Source organism: Bombus affinis, chromosome 9, assembly GCF_024516045.1.
Source record: "Bombus affinis isolate iyBomAffi1 chromosome 9, iyBomAffi1.2, whole genome shotgun sequence".
In the NCBI taxonomy this organism is placed as follows: domain Eukaryota; kingdom Metazoa; phylum Arthropoda; class Insecta; order Hymenoptera; family Apidae; genus Bombus; species Bombus affinis.
In genome coordinates this window covers 4,476,751-4,500,307 of record NC_066352.1, presented here as the reverse complement: position 1 = coordinate 4,500,307, position 23,557 = coordinate 4,476,751, and the positions used below count along the sequence as shown (strand labels likewise).

At 40.0% G+C, this 23,557-nt stretch overlaps 1 long non-coding RNA gene across 17 annotated transcripts in view; it reads right to left on the bottom strand.

The window, feature by feature from the left end:
- Positions 1 to 13,653, bottom strand: part of LOC126920641 (uncharacterized) — a 171,102-nt gene extending 157,449 nt beyond the window's left edge. For 8 of the 17 annotated variants that reach the window (XR_007712022.1, XR_007712030.1, XR_007712032.1 and 5 more), the window contains exons 1-4: positions 13,482 to 13,653; positions 12,510 to 12,928; positions 12,121 to 12,235; positions 11,733 to 12,026 (exon numbers count right to left, since the gene is read on the bottom strand). This is a non-coding gene — a long non-coding RNA (uncharacterized LOC126920641). The remainder of the gene's footprint in view (positions 1 to 11,732; positions 12,027 to 12,120; positions 12,236 to 12,509; positions 12,929 to 13,481) is intronic. The other 9 variants (XR_007712025.1, XR_007712031.1, XR_007712033.1 and 6 more) reach the window with 5 other exon arrangements.
- Between the last annotated feature and the right edge of the window lie 9,904 nt (positions 13,654 to 23,557).

Genomic DNA, 23,557 nt, shown 5'->3' with positions numbered 1-23,557 from the left:
TTAAATCATAATTTAACATAAAAGTATCATGTGTAACGTTGAAGTGAACTTTTCATCAATTATTCGCAACTTTAGGTGCAACATAACGATACCTAATTAACCCTGCGATTATGTTTGATCCTATCAACGTTGTCAAAGTTGTCCAACCTTCGTTGCTGGAGAACTTAAGCACAATCAAATTCCAATAATTCATGGTACCCTAACAGTTTTCCTAACCACAAAACGGGCCGTTTTAACCCTGAACAAAAGTTGATGCAGAAAAGGAGCGGTAGTTGAGAGAGCAATGGCGAATATTCGGCGGAGAGAAAGAGAGGCAAAGTTCCCAGAGAGTTATCCTAGGTTAGTTATGGCGGCGACAGTCCCCGCGCGCGGTTACAGAAGTATTTGAATGGCTGTCGGCCCTTGTAAGACGTCAAAAAGTCAAAGGGAAACCACTAAAATCAGTTAGGGATCTCAACTATGCGTGAAAGTAAGAGGGGACAAGAGAGAACAGACTCCAACGACGAGGAAGGGACTAGGAGATCACACGAAAGGATCGGCGGAGTTTATGGAAATTTTTTTTCCCTCAGAAAAGGACCGTTACACGCGTTTCGCCTATTTCCGTGGCACGACCACTTATTGGCTACATTTTGTCCTTAAGACAATAGTTTGTCGTTCTTTACGACCCCGCCGATATCTCAGTTCGAGAATTATTGTCCGGGAATGTGTCCTTTAGCCTGTAAATCGTGATATATGTCCCGACCCACGCGACCTACAGGAAACGAGGAAAACGAGAAGCTGAAATCTCAATGCGCTATCAATACAACGCTGCACTTTTTCTTTGCGTGTATCGTACGGAAGAACATCATCTAGATATTCTGATCGTGATATTCGTCATTGTTATTTGTGTAATGTATGTTGAAACGAAAAACGCGGTTTTTAATAATTAACCCTCTATAACTGAAATTTCGTTCGCTTATAAGAAATAAAAATTGTTCATTTCGACGATGTGATTTGGATGAAGTATACGTTTACTTTCAAGGCTGATACAACTAAGAATTATTTTCACGAACTCGTATAAAAATTTCATCGGTGGAAATCAATCTAGATTCACACGTTCTTATCTGAAGAACAGAAGAGGGAGAGAGACAAGATTAACTAATTCTACACCATAAAGATCAATTAGTAACAATGGTGTTCAATCTGCTCCGCCATTGAAGAAATTAGAAAAGTTGAATGGCGCGTGCCGTGCCGCATGTTTCCCTCATCGACAGCGAAACGAACGCTTCAAGTACATCAGAATTCATTTGATCGCGTTCCAAGAACACGCGCACAATTCTGTACAGCATGTTACCCCATACACAGCAAGGAAGGGAAAACGAGAGAACGGAAGAAGGAAAAGGACATGGCCGGTAGAGCCGCGGCGTTGCGAAGATGCGGATACATTTTTTACAAAACGTTTCTCATTCCGCGGCGCATTACTAGAGGAACGAGAGAGGGATGATGCGCGGGGAGAAGCTTGGACAAGGAGCAGGCCACGAACGGAAAAGAGGGAGTGGGAGGGAAGGCGAGCCTGAACATTTCGTGAAACAAGGAAAAATGCGACTCCACCGAGGCACGACCGCAGCATTTTTGTCTTTACAAAATTATGTATTCCGCAGGCCTCCGCCATATCTCTCAAAGCATAACAAGTTCCCTCTGTGTCTCTCTTGCCTCCCCCCACCCACCCGCCCTCCAACTCACCCCCCTCGACCCACGACCACTATTTCTTCCTTCTTCGCTCTTCTCGACTACGACCCACGAGATACCACCGTCCTTCTTTCATCTTCCACAGCTCGTTTGCTCTTTCTACCAGCCCCTCTCCTCTTCCTTTTCCGGCCGTGTGCTCGTGGATCTCCTCGTCCCATCCGCGCACACACCCACGGCGCGGCGTGCCACGTCTTTCCGCAGATCCACGTCCATCGTTTTCCTACAACGTAAAGTCCGTACGAACGCGAGCCACAGCTACCGAAATCGAATATCCTGCGGGAGGAGAAGCTCGACCGTGGGATAGTTCAGCCTGTTCATCGTGAACACCAATCCTACGCTTTGATTTTCTCGCTACCTTCTACCTGGTTATTAATCCCTTCAGCTGCCCTATACTGGATTGAAGCGCTTCCATGTCTCTACCGTTGGATTGGAAGGTTCTTAAATTTCCCGAGTCTAAATCGACTCTTGGTTATGTTTGCACTGCTGTTTGTACTGCTGTTAAGTTCGTTAGACTCGAAGGGGTTTCGCTGGGTTTTTAAGTCGGTTTGGTGTCGTGTTTCTTTGTCGATGATGGTCCTCATATAGTAGCAATATAGTAGAAGCATTTTATAAATTAAGGTCTTTGTCCTAATCAAGATGTATTAGTTTCGAATCTTCAATATTGTCATGATTATCGACCAGAGTCGATTATGGATTTTACAACAAAAATTAATGAAATACTATTTTTGTTATGTTAGTAGAAAAATTCAGTAACTTTGAATATTTGGCTAGAAATAAACAGTCAAAAAAGATTGACCGTTACATGGAGTGGCCGTAACGTTACTAATCGTCGTAGCATTAAACAGATGCGTTGCAAGTAACTTACACTATGAATCTAGAAAGTTGTATCGAAATCTGCATGTCACACTTAGCTAATATTCCTGTTACTGATTCATCTAAGTTGCTCAATGGTTCGCACAATACGATTTCAGCGAAGTAAGCCTTTAAGCCTACCGTCATGTCAGAGGAATCCACGATCTCATTGAGAGACGAGCCAGTTAACACGAACCACGGTTGCCACCGTAAAATTTTCGTTTCCAGATCACACGGGATCTGGTTTACTGGCGGAGCAGCTTGGAATCGGCGCGAACATCGCCAGTTTCCACGATGGCCCATGTTGTGGAGCCTCGTAACGGTATCCAAGACAGTTCGTGAAGATTTCAGCTCTCGATCGGCCGATGTTCGAGGAATTCGACTGTCGGCCTCGCGATCGGCAATGGTAGACGTTTTGTAGGACCGTTAGACGGTTGTTGACGAGCAACTGTTTGGACATTATGCCCCGCTTCTCTGTAATCTGACCGATCTCAGCCGGTGTTCCTTACGGGGGTTGGGGCGGCTGGTCGTGTGGCGATCCATTACACCTTCCACGCGGTATCTTCTCGCAGCATCTAAGACAAAGTCTCTGAAGAAGGCGAACAGGAGAAAGGGAAGAGAAAAGGTATCCGTGTCAAACGAGGAGGGCCACGGAAACTCCCCGCACCCGACGACATTGACGGATTCTCGTCGCGGGCTCGATGCGATCAACGCCATGCCTATCTATCATTCCATTCGAACAGTGCTCGCTAACTCCTATTAGAGTGAATGATCGCGTGGAACGTTTCTTTATGCTATTCGAGGGATTGTCTCGTTACTTAACAGAACATACAGCGCGCAGTTACAACGATGATACGATCTCAAGAGATAGTGCAAGTGCACGAAGGTAAACGAATAGTGGAGTGAAACAATTTGGAGAACATTGACATCGACTAATCGAAAAGTTTTACTTTCACTTGCGATCGTAGATAATCCCAACGAAATTTCAAAATTGTATTTGTTCCTTCGGAATTACTATATCACTGAAATAAGTTTCGAACGTTTTACTCGACGAATGGTAATCTAATAAAGACATTGCTGAGTATCCCAAAATTTCATGCTTTTTGAAGGTTTAGAAAAGCGAAAGAATGAAGTTTGAACATAAATGATTCAATTAGCATGTGGTGGATTAAGAACACAAACTACGTTTTCTGCAATAAATAAGAATTTCATTAAAACTTTTGTGAAAGATGACGCCTGATATATTTTAATGATGCTGAATCGAAAACACACGAAGCCATTTGTAGTGTTAATATTTTCTGAAATCTTATTCCTGGGTCCCTACTGTCAGTCATTCTCGTCAGAAAAGCACGTCGTTAATCGGACCCAAAAACACACCTAACGAAAATCCTGATTCCCGGGGATTTTCAAATTTCATAAACAACGTTCGTTGAAACACGATATTTGCGGCTGTTATCGTCCCGTGGTATCTCCGTCTAACCTCTCGAAATTTCATGAAAAAAGCAATCGCCGCGAGGACCCGTTGTAATTCGCGATTGGCCTCGTCGAGGAACGACTTTATTGGAGCTCCATTAAACGGGAAAAGCAGCGAACATCGTGCACGTATATGACCGTCATAAATCGATCGTTGCGCAAATTGCCTTGGCCCAACATCTGGCATCGTGTTTGCCTATCAGTCGGATCACATTCAACGGCGGTGAAGGACAGAGGAACCGGGAGGAGATCAGAATTCGATAAAACCGCTCCAGACCCCGGTGTAAAGTGCTTTACCACGCTCCGGAGCAGGAGGTAAATTGCGCGTAGTGCTGCGTTCGGGTCTTGTAGGAACGAGTTTCGCATTTTACAGGCGTGTGATCGTTCTACTAAACGACCAATCGAATCGTACTGGATCCCCCGTTTATTCGCTCCTCGAATGGATCCGTTGTCGGGCTATTTACTCTTCGAGCCACGAAGAACGAACGCGCGAGCAACTCTGTTCTCCGTGGTCGTCCCGTAGTGCTTTTCTTGCGCGCCAATGCGTCATGGCCACGGCCACGTTAACGTTCGTGTTTTCTGAAGACGTTGCTTGCCTTTGGATAGTTCCTTCAATGGGCTATGAGTAATGCTCCGAAGAACATTTTTCTGACTGTCCTCTTCTCGATTGCCCGCATCTCTCCCACAGATTCCACGCTTTGCCAGAATTAAGTTCGCCGAATGCGGGAACGTCATATTGGATGAAACGTCGGTTTACGTCGATAAAGGGTTGTTGTCAGACAGTTTCAATTATATCGCGTTTAACTTTATAATTTTTTCTGCTATTTTCTTTCATTAGCGCGAATGAGTTTTATGCTTATGAGTTTTGTATCATCAGACAAATATTTCTTACAAATTAGATTCTCGACAAAATGTTTGATCTAGTGTGGTTAATTGATAAGAATGAAACATACAAAAATTCCTAAATCAGCCTACTGTCACAGACGTGGAAAATTGATTTACTTTTATCGAATTTTCAATTCTTTGCGCTTCTATTATTCGTCTCACTTATATAAATTGACAATTATAACTGGAATTTAGAAATACATAATATTATTCATGATATAACTTTTCACTTCGATGTCCATAGAAATTTTGTATGAAAATAATATCACAGAAAATATGTTGCATCAGCCGTTACCATAGAAGGAAGTGTTATATTTATATGGATATAATTACCGGGCGCAAGAAACTACCTATTTGCCTCTTTATTACTTTCAGACTCCACTCGACTTGACTTTCTATAACATCGTAGCGAAAACGATGTTTAATTAACAGTAACATCAGCTTGTAATTACTTATTACGTATTTTAATGTGTTCCCCACGTAAAAAGATTCCAGCAGGACTAGCACGGTTTTTACGAAACTGTCCTGTGATCCAAGCTAACCGATAGCGTCTAGCTTCTACTAGCCGATCGTTAGATATACGGAAACTTTAACGTGGTTCAGCATCACGGCTGTCAGTTATAAGATAGCGACACTATATGATAGTCACGATGCTCGTTCGAATTTCAATTTTATACAACGGTGTTAATCCACTCGTTGCTAATTGGAAAATTAGTTTGGGCATACGCGAGCAGATCGGCGAATCAGATGGTGATTCGAGGATCCGAAGAACGTCACGAACCTTTTATTCGTTTCTGTTTTGGCTCGCTTGAACCCTGTGAGAAAACGTTCAATTAGCCACGAATGAGAATCGACAGGACGTCTGAAATGACCGTCATAAAGTCTTCGACGAATTATCGTGTTTTCAGGATCCAGTTGAGTCCTCGAAGCGAGAGGCTATCGATAGAGATTGGTATCGGGGAGTCGATTTAAGGTCATGCCCGGAATTCCTGATGATTCTATTTCAACCTCGTTGCCTTTCCAGCCTGATCCTGGCCCATCTTTATGTCATCAGCTTTCTCGATAACTATACCGGGCCATCCCATCTCCCCGGCTAATAAAAGTCTCGATTTTAACAGCATGACGGTTCTACTACGGTTCTGATATGTTGATACGTCAAGAATAATGACTTTAACAGGATACACTGGCTTTAGACCGCTCGAAAGTTTAGTATTTGGGCTTTCTTGTTCTTCGAGTCGATGATAAGTCCTAAGCTCAAAGGTATTTGAGTTTAATTTGTATGTTTCTCGCCATACGTACAATTGGTAAATCTCATTGCATAAAACGCAGCAAAAAAATTATTATGAAATACTGGAAACCATTATGTAACTCAACCTATACTCTTGAAGATCATCCATGATCCAACAACATTGAACAGTAACAACGTTAGAGTTTTAAAGACAACGTTCTGCAAGTAGATTGATAATGGTCAAAGACACACTCTATAAATTATGTTTTACGATACCAAAAAAACCATAGGCGCTAAAAAATCAAATTAAGCGTCAGAACGAACAAATTAACGCAGATTGGAGGTTTGAGCGGATCAGCGCGCGAATAGGCCACGTGCAGAGGTGGTCGGGGCAGCATAGACAAGCGTCCATTAACAATTATAATAAAAGAGCCGGCGTGCGGACACCAGAGGAGACGAACTCTGCTCGGTCCAGGGATAATTTTAATTTAAACAAATGGTCAAGAGGGCGGCATCTTTGTCCGCGTCTTGTATTATTTATGCCCGACTACTCAGAGTGCACGTGCGCCGCTGTGTCATCGGCGGGACGGGTGCGTTGCCTCGTGTCGTGTCAATGTTTTCCTGAACCCACCAGGTATACGACGTACCTGCCCGACGTATTCTCTCTATCCCTCCTACTTGCTTCTTCGTTGTTCTCCCCCCTCCCCTTGTCATCTCTTCGTCGTTCTCTGCCCCTTTTGCCCTGATTTATGCGATTGCGACTAGAGATGCCTCCTCCGCTCATTAGCAACTGGGTTCTTGACCCCTTCGCTCTTCATGGTTAGACTTTGCACTGTTTACAAGGTAAACAGTGTTCCCAGTGTCTTTGAATTTTTTGTTTGAATCAAAAGAGAATTACGTATATGGTTAAGGAAATTTGGAAGAAGTTTGCTAATTATTTCGAGAAGGAATTCTTGGTACATGATTGGCAAACTTGAAATTCAAATTTAACCATAGAATTATATACGTATAATTTTGATTGTGATCATTAGGTCGCAAATTCTTATGTAATTTCATACTTTTACGAACATAACTAAGAAAAATGTAACACTTTACGTATATATTTAAGCTTTGAGGTTACCGATGGAAAACTTGTAGTTTGAAAAATGAGAATAAAATGAAATAATCGGAAGAGTTTCGTTAGTGGAACAGTTCTCTATAGCATTAATATAGAGCTACAAAGTCAAATTTTATAAAACTCCATAGTTATATTCCGGTATATTCTTTGGAAGTGATTCAGACGAATCGGATATAAAACTAAAATTTGGAAAATAGATTGCTCAAAGCATGTAATTCCGTATTGGGTTTGTAATTGCACGTCACCGATGACGTGATGAAGTTTTCAGATCGCAAAGAGACGCCGATAAGGGGACACGAGGTTCGCAATTTGCGGGGAAATGAAGGAGTTAGGCCGCTCGTTGCAGGCCGAAGCGACCGTTTGACATTCCAGTCGTTGTTATTATCGGCAGACCGGCGGATCTGGAGGGACTCTGATGACTCAGAGCTACCGAGCCGTTCTGCTAATTTTTCAATTTATTCCTCCAATTACGCCGGGTACGCGATACGCCGACAATTGGCCGTTATTAGTTTCGAAACGCGACGTTCAGGCCGGGGTTTCCGTCGTCAGAACGAATTCGCAACTTACGAAGCTCTGACGTCTTCTACCACTCCTCAACCGCTTTTAGCAAACTTTCCCTTCGGCGAAATTTGAAAGAACCTTCTTACAAGTTGCTGCAAATTTTTTGTTAACAATAAAATTGTTAGGTTTTCCTAGCAAGTTAATTTTTGAAAGTTTTTTAAACAGATGAAATATCTTAATTTAGAAGATGGTAATATTTCCGGAATTTTCTGAAAATTTACTACTAGATGGATTCCTGAGTACATCAATTCTTCTTTGCAACATTTTTCTAGAAAGAAATTGTGTATGTTAAATGTACACTACGATTCCAAACTTGCAATCCGAACTTGCAAATTGACCCTTCCACATTGTCCATTTATTGTAATTTATTATTCTATCCGACGAATAAATCACGTAAAGGTTTCACAACCCACTTGATGCACCAATTATTTACGACATTAACAAAATAAAAATCTAAAAAGGTCCGATACTAAAATACAAATACGATACAAATCATCCAAAAGCTATCAAATATTAACTAATCATTCCTAGTCTCTCCTTTATCGTCGCACATTCAAACTATTATCATTGACAACCACTTAAACTCAGAATTCTTCCATTTAGAATCTTAGATCTTGGAGAACTGCATGGAGGACCAATGGCCTCGCGAGAAGCACGGAATCTTCGGGAAAAAGATGCAAAAAGTGTTGGACGCGGTCGCGGTCGCGAAGAAGAAGTGGAAGAAGCATCGCGAACGCGAAAGGAAACAAATAGGGGAAAAAGGCGAAAAAACGAAAAGGAAAAGAAAGAAATGAAGAAAAAGAGAGAAAGAGAGAGACATTTGCTCGAAGAGTGAGCGGGTCTCGTGAGGAGCGAGGAAGACGGTGAGAATAGCTGAAATCACGATGTGGATGGAGCAAGAAGACCCATCCAGTCGGCAAAGGAGAAAGAGAACACGCGAGAGCTGGAAGGAGGGGGGCGAGCGTGTCCCGAGCTACCACGCGGCGTCTATAGGCCCTTTGATCTTTGCCGCTCTTCGCTTCTGCCTCGCTCTATCGACACTTCATACTTCTACGGCTGATCGCAGCCATAAAACATTATACCAGGGCTCGGCAGAGAACCGCGAGACCTTCGTTCGACGGTGCCCCATTGTGTCCGCCCAGTGCACAACCTCTGCCTGCCTTTCCTCGCTCCCCCGCGAAACCGTCGTCACGAAACCTAGCAAAATAATTAAAATGCGACGCTCCATCGAAAAGCCAGCAACCCGAGTTTTTATGTTCCTCTCCGTCGCGGACTGAATGTCTGCAACGGTAGACCTTTCCTCGAAGACCTGTCCTGTTGCAGGTGCGAAAAGTATTAGAGAGGAGCGTGAAAATGATGTTTGTTTACGAAATTGGCATACGTCGGAATATTTTTGGTAATAAGACGGTGTAATCGGGGAATTTTAATGGACAGTGAAATTTGTTTACGCTGTTCATGCTTTTGTTGGCTCGGTGGTTAGTGCGTTTTGTGTATAAATTAATACGATGCTTGTGGATTTATCTATTTTTAATAGGATTCAAAGTTCGCTTACGTAATTTCATATGATTTTTCCTTCTATAACTTGATTATTAGTTTTGATCGTTTAAAAAGTACTGGTACGATGGATGCTGATAGTCATTTGAGGCACTTGCATTTTCTTTGCATTTACTAAAGATTCAATCATTAGTATCCTCCTACGAAGTGATTTATATTTATCTTCACATGTTATATAAAAATTTTTGAAACCTAATAACGTGTTATTTATTATATTTTGTAGAACATGTACATTGTTCGCTATTTCGTTACGAAAAATTTTTATTTTTAGAGACAATTGTTCAATGATTGCTTTGAAATATAATCAATATCATAATTAGTATTTTGGTTATTCAATACCAAATAACAATTAAAATCATATTAGAAATCAGTTCGTCAGAAATGTAATTTCCTTGTTCGTACGTCGCTTATTGTCAGTATCAGTTGAAGGATAGCTTCCGCGAAATAGCAAAGAATTGCCTGCGAGTTTTTGCTGTACAACTTTTACCTGTGGAAATAGCGTTGAATTTATGGGCTATTAATATCTGTAATGCTGCGGCTACATAGACACAGACGTATCTATTAATAGGGCCAGCAAAATACTAGCGTGCACCGCAGTTAACGCACCCACCACGCTCAAGAATGATAAAGTTGGCTGTCGCTCGCACTCTATCATGTTGTTAAGACCGAAGGTGCGACATTTCTGCGGCTGGTTTGAACGTTACTCTAAAATAACCGGATCCGAAGAGAAAAAATTGTTACGACTTCCATCTCGAATTGCAGAATTTATTCCGCCGGCAAGATTCATACGATCTCTATTATACACGATTTCTTTTCATTCCACGTTTAAATGACGTTTCATAACATGAAACATCACGCGAAACGTTGCAAAACGTCGATTACACGTCGCTGATTCGATAAATATATACTATACAATCTTTATTTTTCATTACGATCCAACGATCGTTTCTAATGGAAATTCGGTTAATTGGAAAACAGAGAGAAAAGAAGTAAGAGATCTTGCCGTGAACGTCGTCGAAAGAAAGATGAAAGACGTCGATGGAAAGATTTTGTCCGATATTTTACGACGTGGCGCATTCGTGGTCCGCGACCTCGAGAAACACGCTAGGTCGGGTCATTAAGAGGCCACGAGGACTTTTGTTTTATAGAGGGCTCTACGGTTTAAAGGAGATAGTATCCTTCGAACAGGGAAGGTCAGCCGAATTCAAACGGCCGTCTGAAAAGGTCCTTCTTTCCCGAGAAGTGGCCCGATCGTGTTACACCGGCATTTCGGGCCTCGTACCATGGTAATTATCCATCCTCTTGACTATGGAGACACTTTGGATTGGGTTACGCTTGTTGGTTTATGCAATTAGTGGGCATCATTTTTTACGCCTGCGAAATAAATTCTATCCCTTGCCATACGCCCGTGCAGAATTCTAAATTTCCAATTTGTATTTAATATTAAGACTTTCTGTAGACGCTGTATATTTGTTTTTAATTATTCTTGTTCTTCCGATATCCACTTCACTACTTAATTCGTTTTACCATATCACCTAATTTATTTCTCTTTTATTAATTAGTCTTGAGAAAAATATATTAGTTGTTAACAAACCTGTTCCCTTCGTCTATGCTTTATATCAAAAATTCATTTCTTTTTAAATTGGAAATTGGTACAATAAAACAATCGATCGCAGATCCTTCGTATCTTGTTATTTATGAGTTTTTAGTAATATAGTGAATCGCCTGTTTATACGAAAATTTCATTTCCAGCATCCCATCGTTTACGTATCTATCAATTAAATCTATCAATTATGCAACCGAAAAGCTAAAAGCATTTCTATAACATCCATTAATCCACTAATAATCTATCCGAGCTGTATTACATTATATCATCTTGTCCCTTGCCATATCCTGCCTGTTTTTCTTTTCAATTGTACGTCAGAGCCGAAGCAAAGCGATAGAGACCGTAGAAGCCATCAATTGTATCCACAACCTCTCCCTTTCGTTGATTAATCGATATTTCTGAAAACGCCCATGGGACCCGAACTCATCTTTCTCGGTCGTCTCGGGAGACTCAGGAGGGACACGAATCATACTGTTACGGATACGATCCGTTAATGACCGAATTAATTTTTCCATGCGACGACGAGTCGTACACACGCCCGAGAAGAGAACGAGAGAGACGGAAGATAGAGAGCGTTATTAATTAACTTGATAGACCATAAATAAAGCTCGACCCGCCCCCTCCACCAACCGCCACCACCACTCTCTGGAGACGAATATAAATAAATAAATGTCTCCGCACAATGCGTTATGTTAATTGGGGCGTTGTCTCACGGCATTCGCACGCACCTATTCTCATTAGCCTTTTACTATCGAACAGGACTCGTTACATTTATTTTATAACCGCGTTCCTCTTCCGGTCCCAGCATGAGTTACCATCCCACCTACGATGTCGTGTTGCACGTTTATTAATGGTTGCAGCTTTTCTTTCTTCCATATGTCGATCAGTTCACTATCTCGTTGGTGGTTCTCGTTGCGAGAATGGAATTAGATTTCTACATAACTTTTAACACCTTGAAGATTGCAAATATAGTTTTTGATAGCGTAACTTATATTTAAGAAGTAGTGAAGCTATCGATGAAGCTACACAGATATAATGAAGTTTATATTTTCTTAAATTTTTTCAGTACAAGTAGTATTGAAATGGTGTTTAATATATTAGATAATTTATACTTACTTAGTAAACGATTATTTTCTCAGCAGATCATTTCCAACCTATTTCAAGTTTTTAAGTTCTTCTCAGCACTCTAATAAACAGAGTAATACTTTGCGGGACTACTTACAAGAATACCCTATAAAGAAGAATTATAGTAAATCTCTATTTATTAGGACGAATTGAACTTCTACCAAATGAATTCATCTATTTGAATAAAAAATCGTAATGGACAGAATCAATGAATGTCTATTACATAAATCGTTTATCTTCAGACATCCAGATAAATAGAGCATTCATCTGTATTTACATCACATAAATAAATTCTTTCAGAACTATTACGCTTTTAGATTTCAGTTACGTAACATGACATATGGTAAGAATAACAGTAACCTAAGCTGCAAGTAACTTACACAGGTCTTTGATCCGTTAATATCTTGGATTTATTGAAGACACGTGAGACACTATTATTTTGCTGGTTAGAAGAATTGTTAGATGACAAGGATCGACGAAAGATCGTGGAATCGCAACGCGTACACGAAACGCAAGAGAATTCGGCGATGGCCTGAGAAGTGGCAAGTAACGACTCGCGTCAAAAACGCGACAGATCGTCGTGCATCAAGCGTGGCCGTAACAGGCGCTTCGCGACGCGCTCGTTACGAGTCGGCCTTGTTCTGATCCACGTTGCATTTAGTCAGGACCACCCTGTATCCGCAAGACGCATCTGCCCACGTACGTGGACCGCTCCCGACGAGAATATTTATACAGCCATTGTCCCCGAATCTGGCGCCGATAACTCAGTCTAATTATGCGCGCGCACCGAGATGGATCACTAGAAAAAGTACAATAGAAAAACGGAACGCTTAAAAGTTTGGAAATAGAGATCCTAAGAAAGAATAAAGAAAGAAACGTTTCACTCCATCGATCTTATCAAACATATTTGAATCGTCAATAGTGATAATTAGAGCGCGGATTTGTATTCATTTAAAGGAAATTTGGAAGTGCAAAATTACACGACAAAATACACAGAATATAAAAACGTATATAAAATATTCAAAGTATAATGCTTTCTATAATACTTGGTAAGTAAAATAATTGTCTATCGAATCCGTACCTCTGTAATTATATTACCAAAAGTTTAGTGACAATTGAACTGTCAAATATGTATATATATGTACATACAGCGTATGTTCTTTCTAAATCATATAGAAATTTTCGTACGCAGAATTGAACAATAACAAACTCAAATAATGACAATAGATTACACATATGAATGTAATAATACATTGACATGTTTATTGTATTAATTTTTCTTATGTTACATTCGTAAACATGACAACGAAATCTAACCTTTACTGTATAGGTTAATATTAAAGAGAGGGTACCTGATATTTCACGTTGCTATCGGCTAAATATCAGTTCATATGCAGCAATCAGCTCACAGCACAAACACACATATACACATAGTCATACACGGAACATTTTAAAAAACATCACAAATTTTATATTCAATCGCAAGAAAATTCAACGTGTCATCAATATCCTCGCCATCTTAGAAATGACGTTTCGCATCTTCGATGTTTGATGTGATTGGTCATTTACAATTATAGCGTCGCTACTAGCGGCGGGCCCATTTGAATTTTAAATTCAAAGCGGTTTGCAGTTTCTCACTGTGTATTAGAAACAGAAAAATTATTTCAAATAATTTGGAATATTTAAAACTTTTGAAATTCTTAATAAGCATAAGAAACGCAAAGATAAAAATGTCTATTATGCATATAATTCGTAGAAATATATTGTATAAAGTATTTAAAGAGGAATACTCTTTGTAATATTTTATTTAATAGATGAAACAAATCGTCGTTTAGGTTTCTATTTTTTAAATTGTGCTCATAAAACAATGAATTTGCATAAATATCCGCAGACTATCGGTAAGTTTTGAATTTTGTCTCGAATTTCTAAGCTTCGATAACTCTTGAAAGTATCGAAACTCCCGAAAATCTCCACATTCTCCTATTCGAATTACGTATTATTTATTCCCATTAATTCAAATACTGGAGGTACAACTGAATTACGTGAACGATTTCGTCGAATCAACTCAATTTTTCTGTTTACCAGGTTAACAGAATAGACTGTTAGCGACTATGAAGGAAGCATTGCACCAACAGTTTAATAGAGCTCTCTCGTGCATCGATGATGCTCGAGGTTGATCAACAAAGGCCAAGCTGCTGCGTCGAAACATAATGGATCATTTTCGCGGCTGTCGAAAGCCATTAAACGGCTCATCATGAATTTCACAGGCCGTTCAGGCAATCTGTAATAATATCGTCGATCGAGCAGCACACGTAACGACGATCGGCCGTATCTGGACCGTGCCCGATTCGTAATAAACTGCGATCAACGACTATGTATGTCCGTTGCGAACGTGTCCGATCGCGATAGCCGGTTTTAGCGCTACGGACAACACTGCTCCGCGTTCTTTGAAAAACCTTCGATGATCATTAAATTATATCGCGAGTGGGTTGTCCATTTGGATTCGTCTGGGATCGATATCAAGAATGACTTTCTGATTCCTCCGGCGACGATTTCGTCGTTGGGAACACGTTTCGCGAAGCTATCGAGTCATAAAAGCAAATTATATGTACTTGGATTCTGCAAGGCCAATCAGGTTTGTCCTATCAGCTTCGGAAAAACTGTTGCTTAAGATAATGTCGTTCACTGGCTATCGTGTACAAGTATATACTATATCTACACATTTGACGAATGTCGAATAATATTCGTTCTTTTATGCTATTTTGTACCTGTACATATCGAATCCCTCTATTTATGGGTTACAAAGTGATACTTAAGAATATGTAGGTTGATTTAATATTTTACAAAATCCCAACTTAAAAAGGTACGAATATAAAGTAACGACTATAGTGAGTAAGATAATATAATAGTAATATAATAGTCGAATGAATATTCTCATTGAACGTCATATGTTTTGTATAATATATTATATGTTCGTACGTTACCATAAATTAAAACCCTTTTTTAATCAAATGGATAAATATGTAAATTAATTCAAATGTAAGAGAAAACGTGGAAGCAGTGTGAAGTATCTACGAATACAAATATTAGCTTCATAGTTGGGAAATGAACACAAATTGCAGTAGACTCTCTGTAGACGGAGCTATTTACTTCCGCACAATAGCTTGCATTTCTACAATTTTCGATGTTCAAACGATCAAATAACACGCTGGGGGTCGAGAGATCAGAATCATTGGCTGAGGGTCAACGACCATATTATGCGTTGGCTCGCTGGTCGCGTTAGATTAGAATCGTTTATCGTCCATCAATGAGAGGAAGTTCTCTCTGCGATCAACGGGATGAACTTCAACCAGAAACGACTTCAGGGTTCAGTTGACTGATCGGGAACAAACTTCTGCACGGAGAACGGAGGTGAAGTCCGCTATGAATTGCCGCCTTTATAAAATTTAAACAAATTAAAATTGGATTTTTTGTAGGCAGGTAAAATGAAAAAATAAAATTGCTTCAGGTAATTTATTTTAAGTAAACTGTAGTCGTACGCACGCAATCAAACAAGCATATTGAATGCAGTCGAGGTGAACGTAACATCGAAAAGCGGATGCCTGTCGAAAAACTGGTTATTTCAGGGGAACAAGCGTCGACACGAGACGCATGCAGCTTAATTCCATCAAGTGAGCTGGGCCAACGCGCCGGAAGCAGGTTTTATGGGAGCGCACATGTTAACTGAGACAGATCAACATTAATTTCAATAGCACGCGCTCGGTAATGATAACAAACAATTAAGCGAAGTCAAGTCGGCTCGCGGCATGAGATCATCGATGGTGTGAGGGTGTCAGAATTAAATGACACGTAGATGGCGTGTGCTGCCATTACACTCGTTAACGCTCCTCCGCTAACGTAACTAATAGATTATGAACTCTATGAATTAATAGCATCGTCACTGAAACGGTTCTCATTTCTCCGCTTCGAGATGAAGCATCTATCAATCTTCTTTTTAAATTAACATCATATTCGATCGACTTCTCTTTTCAAACAGACCTCTAAACATTTAGTTTATTTACTTGTCACGTTGGCAAATACTCGCACATACAATTTTTTTTTAACCCGTTAATCATATTCCAGAGTTTTAATAAGTATTCTGAACTCTTACGATCTTACATTCTTATACTTAACACCTTATACATATCATATACGCACAAAGACAGTTGCAACGACACAATTCTATCTTGTGACATGCATCGTATAGCCGATAATTAAAAAGTTAAGAAAGCTGATATTATCGAAACGAATGCGAAACAACCGTGACGGAAGATCGTCTCTCAATGAATGTAACATGAACAGAGCTCAAACGTCTCAATCTTGCAAGCTGAAAAATTTGCATGAGCCACGTAGCAAAGAGACATCTGCGCGACAAGCATAATTACACTGTAGGATCGAAGTAATGCAATTACAGATAAGACGATATTGTGCACAGCTGGTTCTAAACCGAGCATCAATCAGATATTGAGAACCGCATTTGGACGGCGTAAAATAAAACACTACGGTGGATCAATTAGCGAATGACTGCCGCGATAATATCCTGTCTGGAGCGTTGGCCGACTCCGTTCGGTGCAGCGGCAGCAGATCTCCCGGACAATGATGTCATCGTGACATCATAACGTCATTCCGATATACCCTTCGTAACTTGTTGCACTGATCTCGAATGATCGTAACGAATGATATCGTTGCCAATTTTTCTTTTTTTTTTTTTTTGTTATACATACTGTTTTACTTATTCGTTCGATTGTGTTACGAGTATTGGATCTTAATTACGTATAAAAATATCTATACGGTTGTCCAATGTTTGATATTTATTAGTATTATTCTCCTGCTTCGAAAGTTTGACAATTATTTCTTATTATTATTTCTTGACATACTGAGATTTACCTATGTGGTGTGAGATATAGATTACGGATCCCTAGGTCAAAATATCGAAAAATTAAAATATTGAATATTCGAATATTTTTAAGTCACATTAAAATTTTGAGACATTATTACGGTCTCCGTGTTTCCAATATACGAATAATTACTCGTTTAAATATCTGAACGAATATTGTTAGTCTTTGATTTACATGTATTCAAAAAAGTATTGTAAAAATTCATATCATTTTGGAATTGCACTTCGGTATACAAGATATCATTTACCTCTTCTTAAGGAAAAAAATGAAAATGAAATTCTGAGTAAGTGAGAGGATCATTGGAAGAGAAATGAAATCAGCATCGGTGGAATAGCGAGGCTAGAAGAAGCTGCGAATGCACTTAGCACCCCGATCACGCAGTATGGGACACGCGTGCGTGCACGACGTAATTATGGTGACGCGTGGGCCAAGACGCCAGTGCATCAAAGACTGAGAGCGAGAGTGTTTGTCGTTCATTAACTTCTTGCCACTGAAAGAACGGAAAGAAAGGAAGAGAGAAAAGGCGTCTGATAAAGTCTGGTCCGAGTCAAGATCCTCCCTGTCCTCTCCTCTCTTTTCGTGACCTTTTAAATACGAGCCGCGTGGGATTCGCGGATTTAAAAGCAAGAAAACGCGTCGCAAGTTTTGCCGGAGTTGAAAGAAAATCAGCTGGTAACGCCTTCCTGTGGCTTTAGCTGAAATATTTTCGGACATTCGCTGATTTCAGAAGAATTCTAGCGTGTGAACTGTTAAAACTTTGACATAGAAATTGCCTAATGATTAGAGTAACTGAATTAAAATAATAACAAATATCTTTAAATTTGATAGGTATTGTAATATTTCTGCTCGATTATACAAATTAAGTATTACTTACGATATATCGCTAATCATATTTTTTTATACTCTGAGCTCTGTATCGATATTCAGTTACTATTTGAGAAAACTTCAGGGCAACGCGATAAGCACGAAATCGAAAAGAAAATCCCACGAACTAGACTAGCTACTAATTTCGGTGGTTTAAAGCGAAACAGGGAACTTCTGTGCGGCTTTCCTCTCGATTAGAATCAAAAGCACAAATATTCGGTCTTCATACAGGAAGGCGATATTTCGTTTCTTCGTCGGAACTCCGAGGGAAAACATATTCCACGGGAAGTTGGCGTTCGATACGGGTGTAAAAGGCAGAGAGAGAGAATATGTTGGTACGCGTGCCCGTATCCCGCAAGTTTCCGCGGCGTGGCAAAAGCGCTACGGATCGCCAAAGCGGCTAATATAGCAAAGTTTTCGCATCATCCGGCTAGCTATCTTCTATCTCTTCGGCTCTTTCCACGCTTATTAAGTCCCGCCAGTGATTTCTGCAGCCAGCGGGAGGTATTCCCAGTGTATATAATGCTGCCTTCGAGCAGCCGTCAACCCACTCTCCTTTCGTTTCCCTCTCCTCGAAAGAGGCTCATTCGCTTTCCAAGGATTCAGATTCGAAACGCGCCGGAAAAAACGGCCGCCGTATTGGAACTTTCAACCTGGAAATTACGATGTAACTTGGCCAGCTTTCCGCCGCAATATTTGCCAGCCACGCATTGGTAGATGGCTATTCCTAAATCGAACTGGGCTTATCAAATGTGAAACCTTTCTTCCTCGAGTTCATAACATTCGTTACAATTTATACTGCTGCGACAAATTTAGGAACTGATCGATGCTTGGAGTGTTGAATCTTCCTTTTATGGAACATTGGCTTGAAAGTTTATGAAGTTCCTCATTAATTTGTCAACTTGTCATCATCGTCCCGTACATCCTCAATAGAATTTCAATGAAGAAATTTTCACGCTTGTTCTGTTGCTTGAAACAATTCCTCTGTGTTTTCCGCCCTGAATATTCTTTACTACGTCTTCGCGTATGTTTCGAATGGATCTAATTAATCTGTTAGACGTAAAAAGTCCCTGAGACATCTTCAAATCTTCAGTTCAAAACACGTTCAAAACAAAGAATTAACCAAACTAGAGATGAATTATCGATAATTTCTCGCATTAGCGTAATCAGGAAGAATAGATCCACCCGGGATTCGTTTCATTCGCCATTCACGGACTTCCCTTTCGAGAATTTCGCCCCGTGTAATTTCAGCTGCTTAATAATTTCAAATGATACCGGGCTTATCGATAAAAATGGTTACCCTCCTTAGCGGATTCTCAAGAATCACATGCCCGGTGGATAGCATGAACCCCTGGCGATTTCACGGGTTTATTAGAAGCAAATCAGGAGGATAGAGCCTCTAATCAAAGATACTGATGAGCGGGACTGTGTTGGTTTGGCATTATGGTATTATGCGCTGTCCTCCTTCAGCTCGTTCGCCGCCTCTTCCATTCGGCTTCCTACCCTTATCCTTATACTACACTCTCGTTAGAGACATTATATTGCCTCTCCACCGCTAAATCAAATCCGTGATTGTGAATAGAGCGGCAGGGGTTCTCGGAGCAGTTTCGCGGATCGAACGTCTGTTCAAGTTTTGCGTAAATAAAGGAAACCAAGACATTGAATAAAGACTAATCACATACGGTGAACTATTGGCAGATTTTTGCAACATTTTTGCTGCGGACCCTAAAAAACAGATTATATACATTTGATATAATTTTATATATATTTATATAAGATAAAAATGTTAAATTTGAATTCAATAACCGAGTTATGAATTCTTCTATACTTTCGGTAGATATTACAGAATGTTTTTAATACCGTTGCACACCTCGAAGTATAAAGCTAATTATTTTCTCGAAGGACGAATAGGTACTTAATTAGCCAGGACATTAGAGGTCCGCGTGTTCGCTGTGAATGGATCGGCGCGTTTACCAAGAAAATCGATATAAATCGCCTGTCGACAATCGGCGCGCACAGCCCTGTCCTCCTTCCATTTGCAAGGACTCGAGATAAATTAAGTTGAATCGAGGCGAATCGAGGATCGATGCAGGAAAACATGTCGACGTCCTGCTGTTTTACGGCGGCCACGTCTTAACACGTCCTGTCGGGTCCCAGGCTGTCCATTAAAGGTATTTACTGCATATTATTACCTTCACTTGCCCGATCGTTTACGATCGACGATAATAAAATAATTATAACTCGGTGTCGTAAAACGTTTACGGGGGACCAGAGAGTATCGTCGTGTACCTTTGGAAATCGCGTTGTCCACCTGAGCTCGTTTTCCCGCCTGCATGCGTTCATAGACCAGCCAAGTGGATGGAGAATCATGGTCAGCAGATTGGCTGGCCGTAAAGATAACAAAATGCCCGGCTATCTTAACGTCCACTTTGATTTTTCGTTCGGAGAACGATTATTCTCGTGGAACAGGACGCGCGTCGATATTGTCGAATCGAACCGACGATGGCTTTACGTGAAAAAATTTATCGAACATCGGATCTGCTCTCTCGATTCGACCGTAAAACCGACTAGAGTAGACGGCTAGTATCTAATGACACGTACAATCATCCGATCGATGCTAAAACCTCGTTCTATGTTTCTAAATCCTTCCAACGTCGACTCGAGCTTAAATAGCCCAATAGGGATGGAAATGTGAGGTGGAATCGCGTATCAACACTTGAGATTGTACTTTGTTAACGAGCTAGACTCGTGTGGCAATGATAAAATGTGGCGATCTTGGGAAATCTTGTTAAGGAAAGATGTTTAACGTATCAATTTGAAGTTCTGTAACTTTATTAGATAAGATTCCGGCTATATATTGTATCTTTTTCAAATGAAAATAATGGATTTATTAGAAGTTATGATCTGTTCATAAAAGTGCCTACAAAAATGTTGTTGCATGGCTGCCATTATAATTTTTCCGTCGTAGTGAAATTCAAAGATTTTTTCCTTTCAAAATTCTATCACAAGGTAATATTTACGTAATAATCATGAATTATATCTACTTATTATAATCAATCATATCTCGTGCATTCGTCTACTCTTCCTGTAAAAATTGATAGGAAGAACATTTGAAGAAAATACACACCTTCGATATATTTCTAAGTAAATAAACGATCTATACAAAATCCCCTTAAGAAATATTCCGTCAATTTTATCCTAACACAAACTAGTCATCGAAATTTCTACTTCGTTTAAAGTATCCTTTGTGCGAGCCTCGTTAATCTCGGCGGGCTGATCGTTTTCTAGAAAACAGAAGCGTTCTGATAGCTATAAATTATCGATCTTTAATGATTCCGGCAAGCCGTGCGTTACAGACCAATAAATCTCGCGTTCCTAAACGATTCCACTGGACAAAGAAGCATCGGAGTGGAGCATCGACCACAGGCGAGGACCGGACATGGCACTGCAACAACAAAGAGGCTAAGTGGTAATTATTTATGCATTATAGATGGCATGACAGTAAGTGTCGCAAGGCTGAAATTAGACAGCCTCTAAATCAGTATAGACCAAGCTGTTGGATATCTCCCGAAGATGCAGAGACCAGTTGGCTTTCTTCGTCGGGCACGGGGACCACCGATTTCACCATTACCCGGTCAACCACGGGAGTTTCCTCACACCCTCCATGTCGACACCTACATCTAGAGAGAGCTCTGGCACACCCCAACTGACCTAATTGTAACTTATGGCGACCCTAATAGAGCCAACCGTTCACGCGTCTAAAATGTACACCTCTGACCGAATCTATCCGGACCCGTGATTGGTGGATGCTTCTTTATCATCGCGAGTCGCCCTAATCTCTATGAGGTTGTCCGGGTTTCTCGAAATCAGTAAGTAGAAGTTTGGCTTAGGTTTGATAATTTGTAGGTATGGACTGGATTGCATTGAGTTTCGGCGATTCTAATTTAATTCAATTCATCCGTACTTTGTATGGGTTCTACACTTATATTCATATCGGTATTTTTTTGAAAAGAAATGGGTCCTTTTTTTGTAAGAACCGATGGAGAATAATCAGATGAATTGAACGATTTTATTAGGAAATTTGTGAGATAAGTTTCCATTTTTCATACTATTATCCTAGAAATCATTAGAGTCTTTTATAGTAATTTTAGACACACGATGGATTTGCATTGATAATCAAGGTATTATCCTTGAACATTTGAATTATTTTATATAATTTCATAAGTTTAGTTATCCTATCTTAGAAATTCCTATTCTCACCTCTCATATGAACCATTATTAACCTATGATAATCGATGGAAATAAAAATCAACGCAACTGCAATCTTACGCCAATTAAATGCTTAAACATTTTCCATTGAATCCTAATACGCTGAATTTTCTAAATTTTCTCCTAAACGGCCGCAGAAACCTAATTTCCGATGTGGAACGTGTTAATTACAGTCATGAATTAACGGAAGCAAGCACCTGCAGATTGCAACACGTGTTCTATCTACGGAACGAACGATAAAGCCGAAGTAGAGGATGCGTGTTACACGAAGCAATTTTTTTCAAGCGAGAATTATGTCGGAAAGTAGGTTGAACTCGACTGTGAATGACACATTTGATTAGATGAAGAGAAAAAGATTGTTTGCTCCGGTTGTTTCTTTGAGGAAGTCGACAGGTGCGCTCAGCGCCACCCAGCTGCTGTCTCGCTTCCAATATCATTCATACGGCCCCAAGTTTCTGACAGCAATTGTTTCTCTACCGTTTCCTTATCGAATATGCTATTGTGTCGTGAAAACACAAACGACTATGCGCCGAGCAAAATATATATTTACCGTCAGACCATTCTAGGAAGATAAAGTGTCTTTCTTGCAGGTAAACTGAACAGCACTGGCTGCTTTATCAACGATCGTGGAACGCGAGCCGAAAGAAATATCGATAGATCTCGCCTTTTTATTTAAAATTCCGAGACGATGCTTTTGCTCGATTTATCAGATCAGATGGGCCAAGATCATTTCTTTTGCACAGAGTATCACGATAATTCGAATATCTCGATTACTGGATCGTTTGTACGATCAAACAACTTTATTTGTGAAAGTTATCTTGTTAGATTTAAATTTTTTGGAGATTTTAAAGTCATTTCCATCGTTTGAAAGTAGAACAAAGAAACGATATTTGATTCTTCCAGATACAGAGTACTGGTACAAGGAATGACTGATTCTGATTCCTCTTTTACACACAAATATTTACAATGTTTAAACTCGCCGAGCAGCAATTATGAAATAACAAATGGATACATCGGAGTTTCGTCATTCACGTTTCGTAACTACTTCTGTAAAGCGCCTTTTAAAAATATATATTCAAAATAGTAACAAAATTATTAGAATGTTGTGTGACGGAATAAACTCGCGTATCTACCTTCCCTTAATTTAAAAATTGCTCAGTCCATTTCTAAGTGAAAATTTAACGAGCTTCGCACGGAACCTCGTCGAATTTCCAAAGCTTTTGGAGAAACGGAGCATCACGCGAGCAAACGTATGAATGAAATTCATTCATTAGGTCAACTAATTTCAAGAATAAGCGAGAATGTATTTTTTCCATAGGGGGTGTTAGTCTACGCACGCACAACAGCTTGATAAAAGA